We start from the raw sequence: 6,000 nt of genomic DNA on the forward strand, positions 1-6,000 counted from the left end.
ATGATTTCGGGGGGGGAACCCCTCCCAATTACTTACACATGATCACAAGGGTGACTTTACATTGTAATTGGCTAGCAAAATTACCGGGAGAGGCCTATATTAGCGAGTGAGGCAACCACACTTTGCAATTTCCCAGAATTGCTTCTTTCTAGTTATTATAGATATGACAGTATTTATTATTATAGATATGACAGTATTTATTATTATAGATAGGCTGACAGGAAATGGAGAGAGAGAGACAGGGAGTGACACGCAGCAAAGGCAGTCAGGATCGGGACTCGAACCCGGGGCGCGCTGTCAGGCTACATCTTAACGCTATGGCCAGCGGTTCAGGCTACATATGGTAGCCGATAGGTCATATAAATGGTCATAGCCATATTTAATTTATTCTTCATTCATCATGGCTGCCAGTTCCCACCTGATGTTGTGTGGGAGTTCAGACTGATCCAGACCGTACTTAATAAGTGCTAGCTTGCATAACGTCTTCAGACTAGGACTCAAGTCTAAGATAAACAGGTTGGATCCTCCAAAGAGGATGATACGGTCTCCCACAATGCAACAGCAGCCATTGATCATCCATAAGTCATCCTTCCCCTTGGGCTTAACCTGCTTCCAGGAGAAAGTCTCTGGATTGAATTTCCACAGGTCATTGAAAAACTGAAAAACTTGAAGATCCTCGCAGTAGCCACCAACTATGTACAGCTCTCCATTGTAGGTAAAGGCTGAATGACTCTGACGTTGGAAGAGGCTTGGAAGAGGCTGTGTAGAAGGTGTGTCGATCCAGTGGTTGGGCTCTGTGTCAAACACTCTGATGGTGTTGTGGTACTGATTCCACTGTTCCCCGCAGCCCCCAAAAACAAACATCTTTGTCCCGATGATGTTGGCAGAGTGACGGTATGTAGCAGGAGGTGGAGTTCCTCTGGTGTTAATTAAAGTCCAGACAACCGTGGTGGTGTCCAACTTGTAGATGTCATTAGTCCATCCAGTCTTGGTCCGTCCTCCATGGATAAACATGACCTTCCCCAAGACACAGGCTGAGTGTCCCATTCTCCCCTCTGGAACAGTCCCAGAAACCCTGGGTTTGGACCATGTGTGGGCGTCAACATGATCAAATGCATAAATCTCGTTGCAGAGACCTGTGTTAGTCCACCCTCCCCAGATGTAGACGATATCTCCTACCAGCACTGCTGTGTGGCTCTGGCGCCAGGAGGGAACCTCTAGGGGACGCTGTCCTCTTCCAGGGGTCACTGCAGGAGGCAACGTCCTCCATCTCAGAGACACTGTGTTGAAGACGTGCACATCGATGGGGTCCTCTAGAGCTCCAGACCCTCCAAATGAGAACACCTGGTGGTGACCCACGGTCACTGCAGCCCGACACCATCCATCACCTGGTGATCCTCTCTGATTCACCGTCCACTGCATCGCTGGACACACCTGATCTGACAGACCTGCAGCTCACTGGATATCAACCGATCTGACAGACCTGCAGCTCACTGGATATCAACCGATCTGACAGACCTGCAGCTCACTGGATATCAACTGATCTGACAGACCTGCAACTCACTGGATATCAACTGATCTGACAGACCTGCTACTCACTGTATATCAACCGATCTGACAGCCCTGCAATTCACTGGATATCAACTGATCTGACAGCCCTGCAACTCACTGGATATCAACCGACCTGACAGTCCTGCTGCAACTCACTGGATATCAACCGATCTGACAGACCTGCAATTTACTGGATATCAACTGATCTGTAACAGAGTCTGAAGAGACGTTTCTGTTGTGTTGTCCTTCAAGAATGTGTGTCTGTGTGTCTGTGTTATAGAGCTCAAATAGAATGTGTGTCTGTGTTATAGAGCTCAAATAGAATGTGTGTCTGTGTTATAGAGCTCTAATAGAATGTGTGTCTGTTGTAGAGCTCAAATAGAATGTGTCTGTGTTATAGAGCTCTAATAGAATGTGTCTGTTATATAGCTCAAATAGAATGTGTGTCTGTTATAGAGCTCAAATAGAATGTGTGTCTGTTATAGAGCTCTAATAGAATGTGTCTGTTATAGAGCTCTAATAGAATGTGTGTCTGTGTTATAGAGCTCTAATAGAATGTGTGTCTGTTGTAGAGCTCAAATAGAATGTGTCTGTGTTATAGAGCTCTAATAGAATGTGTCTGTTATAGAGCTCTAATAGAATGTGTGTCTGTTATAGAGCTCTAATAGAATGTGTCTGTTATAGAGCTCTAATAGAATGTGTCTGTTATAGAGCTCTAATAGAATGTGTCTGTGTTGCTGCACCAAGTTGTCCAGCTGTGTGTCTCTGCTCCACCTTCTCTTATACTGTGTCTCTGCCGCTGATGTCACTGTCTGTGACTCGGCCGTGACCATATGTAGACTGACGCTCCGCCGCAGCCACGCCCAAATATGGAGTGTGTCGTCTAAACCTGACGATGTCAGCATGACGTCACACTAAAACGTGTCGATCGCTGCCCATATATGGAGATTTGTGTCAAAGATTATGTCCTAATGTGGAGCCTGTGAGGTTGCTCACTCTGACCTGCTGAGCAACTCGTTTTTGCCATTCCCCATTTCCATTGTTCTCAACTTGCATCGTTCCCAAGTAGTCCAGTGTCCGACGGACACGTTTGAGACTACTGTTCATGCCGAACTTTGTCCCACACTGGTCACAGTGGTAGGGCTTCTCTCCTGTGTGAATTATCTGGTGCTGTTTTAGAAGTAGAGGGTTGGGACAATACAACCTGGTGTAGTGAAGGGACGGCATCTTAGAGGGTTGGGACAATACAACCTGGTGTAGTGAAGGGACAGCATCTTAGAGGGTTGGAACAATACAACCTGGTGTAGTGAAGGGACAGCATCTTAGAGGGTTGGGACAATACAACCTGGTGTAGTGAAGGGACAGCATCTTAGAGGGTTGGGACAATACAACCTGGTGTAGTGAAGGGACAGCATCTTAGAGGGTTGGGACAATACAACCTGGTGTAGTGAAGGGACAGCATCTTAGAGGGTTGGGACAATACAACCTGGTGTAGTGAAGGGACAGCATCTTAGAGGGTTGGGACAATACAACCTGGTGTAGTGAAGGGACAGCATCTTATCTATATTTACTTTATTGTCAGTTCACACTGAAATGTGTCTTGCGACCCAGCAGCCATGTATGCAGAACCCATATACACACATTTGACACAAAGAACAAAACAATATCATACGTAACTACATGAAGACAAGAGCAAAGCCCGCCGCTTAGATAACCCCTGGCTGCTACAACTCCTGATTAAGCCTCAAAGTCGATTGGTGGACAAAGGACCTCTTTTGCTGTTTTTGTGGATTATTTTGTTTTGCTCGTTTGTTATTGCGTTATATAATAATAATAATAATAATAATAATAATAACTTGAATTTATATAGCGCCTTTCAAGAAACCCAAGGACGCTTTACAAAACAAAAAACAAAACAATCAAACTAGTTGCCAAAAGCCTGAGTGAACAAATGTCTCTTCAGTGCAGACTTGAAAGAGTCCAACGTAGGAGTCTGACACATCTCCAAGAGGAGAGAGTTCCAGAGGGGAGGGGCTGCCACGTAGAAGGCTCTATCGCCGAGGGTCCGCCTTTTCGCGTGACGGATGGCGAGGAGTTCCATGTCCGAAGACCTATAAGATAAGATAATATATGCTTATATTTCTGCACTGTAGATAGACTTCTGTCTGTTTTCCGAAAGCACTTTGGGTCAACTGCTGTTGTTTTTAAATCTCTGTGTTCTTCTGTGTCTGTGTGAATTTACTGATTTACTGTTGTATTGAGTGAAGGTTTTCTTGTTGGGTAACCTATGTGGTTCATGGGTAACCTTTGGGTAACCTATGGGTAACCTATATGTGGTTCATGCTATATTTAACCTTTTTAAACCATTGTAAGGTTGACTTTAACAAATAAGCAGTTTGTTCCAAAGTGGACCAAATTGTGTGGCATTTGCCTAACTGGCACCCCAAGACAGAGTAACATCAAGTCAACCCGTTAACTGGCACCCCAAGACAGAGTAACATCAAGTCAACCCGTTAACTGGCACCCCAAGACAGAGTAACATCAAGTCAACCCGTTAACTGGCACCCAAAGACAGAGTAACATCAAGTCAAACCGTTAACTGGCACCCCAAGACAGAGTAACATCAAGTCAACCCGTTAACTGGCACCCCAAGACAGAGTAACATCAAGTCAACCCGTTAACTGGCACCCCAAGACAGAGTAACATCAAGTCAACCCGTTAACTGGCACCCCAAGACAGAGTAACATCAAGTCAACCCGTTAACTGGCACCCCAAGACAGAGTAACATCAAGTCAACCCGTTAACTGGCACCCCAAGACAGAGTAACATCAAGTCAACCCGTTAACTGGCACCCCAAGAGAGAGTAACATCAAGTCAAAGCGTTAACTGGCACCCTAAGACAGAGTAACATCAAGTCAACCCGTTAACTGGCACCCCAAGACAGAGTAACATCAAGTCAACCCGTTAACTGGCACCCCAAGACAGAGTAACATCAAGTCAAAGCGTTAACTGGCACCCCAAGACAGAGTAACATCAAGTCAAAGCGTTAACTGGCACCCCAAGACAGAGTAACATCAAGTCAAAGCGTTAACTGGCACCCCAAGACAGAGTAACATCAAGTCAACCCGTTAACTGGCACCCCAAGACAGAGTAACATCAAGTCAAAGCGTTAACTGGCACCTCAAGACAGAGTCACATCAAGTCAACCCGTTAACTGGCACCCCAAGACAGAGTAACATCAAGTCAACCCGTTAACTGGCACCCCAAGACAGAGTAACATCAAGTCAACCCGTTAACTGGCACCCCAAGACAGAGTAACATCAAGTCAAAGCGTTAACTGGCACCCCAAGACAGAGTAACATCAAGTCAACCCGTTAACTGGCACCCCAAGACAGAGTAACATGAAGTCAACCCGTTAACTGGCACCCCAAGACAGAGTAACATCAAGTCAAAGCGTTAACTGGCACCCCAAGACAGAGTAACATCAAGTCAAAGCGTTAACTGGCACCCCAAGAGAGAGTAACATCAAGTCAACCCGTTAACTGGCACCCCAAGACAGAGTAACATCAAGTCAACCCGTTAACTGGCACCCCAAGACAGAGTAACATCAAGTCAACCCGTTAACTGGCACCCCAAGACAGAGTAACATCAAGTCAACCCGTTAACTGGCACCCCAAGACAGAGTAACATCAAGTCAACCCGTTAACTGGCACCCCAAGACAGAGAAACATCAAGTCAAACCGTTAACTGGCACCCCAAGACAGAGAAACATCAAGTCAAACCGTTAACTGGCACCCCAAGACAGAGTAACATCAAGTCAACCCGTTAACTGGCACCCCAAGACAGAGAAACATCAAGTCAAACCGTTAACTGGCACCCCAAGACAGAGAAACATCAAGTCAAACCGTTAACTGGCACCCCAAGACAGAGTCACATCAAGTCAAACCGTTACAGGGTTTCTCTCCAGTGTGAATTATCTGGTGTGTTTTAAGGTGGTGCCAATTGAGGAAACATTTGTCCACACTGGTCACATCTATAGGGTTTCTCTCCAGTGTGAATTATCTGGTGGATTTTAAGGTGCTCCGATCTAGAGAAGTGTTGTCCACACTGATCACATCCATAGGGTTTCTCTCCAGTGTGAATTCTCTGGTGGATTTTAAGGTGCTCCGATCTAGAGAAGTGTTGTCCACACTGATCACATCCATAGGGTTTCTCTCCAGTGTGAATTCTCTGGTGGATTTTAAGGTGCTCCGATCTAGAGAAGTGTTGTCCACACTGATCACATCCATAGGGTTTATCTCCAGTGTGAATTCTCTGGTGTTTTAAGGTTGGAGATGCGAGTGTAGATTTCTCCACACTGATCACAGCAATGGTGTTTTTTCTCTGCCAAGCTTCTGTGTTCATTCACCTCTGGTAGGTCAGGTACCAGACTGGCCTCTGGTAGGTCAG

The sequence above is a fragment of the Electrona antarctica genome (assembly GCF_951216825.1).
Source record: "Electrona antarctica genome assembly, chromosome: 6".
Taxonomy (NCBI): Eukaryota; Metazoa; Chordata; class Actinopteri; order Myctophiformes; family Myctophidae; genus Electrona; species Electrona antarctica.